This window comes from Vigna radiata, chromosome 10, assembly GCF_000741045.1.
Source record: "Vigna radiata var. radiata cultivar VC1973A chromosome 10, Vradiata_ver6, whole genome shotgun sequence".
NCBI classification, from domain to species: Eukaryota; Viridiplantae; Streptophyta; class Magnoliopsida; order Fabales; family Fabaceae; genus Vigna; species Vigna radiata.
In genome coordinates, this window is record NC_028360.1 from 16,416,185 (window position 1) to 16,416,487 (window position 303).

The following is a 303-nucleotide window of genomic DNA, read 5'->3' on the forward strand; positions in this document are numbered from 1 at the left end:
GTTAAACTCAAGACGATTTAAAATAATAAAAAAGTACAATATATAATGAATCAGACAGTATTTTTTAGAATTTTATAAGATAATAAAAATAAAATTAGGTGAATTAGTGGACCAATTCAACTCACCACATACTTAATCCAAATGAGTCGAGTTGAAAATTATACCGCATAAAAAAATGTAGGGTGTTGCTCCCTACACCTCCCCAAGTGGGACCTGTACCTCCCCATTAATTTAATTTATTTCAAAAATATTCTACACCTCCCCACTATTTTCTTTTATTCCAAAAATACCCTACACCTCCCC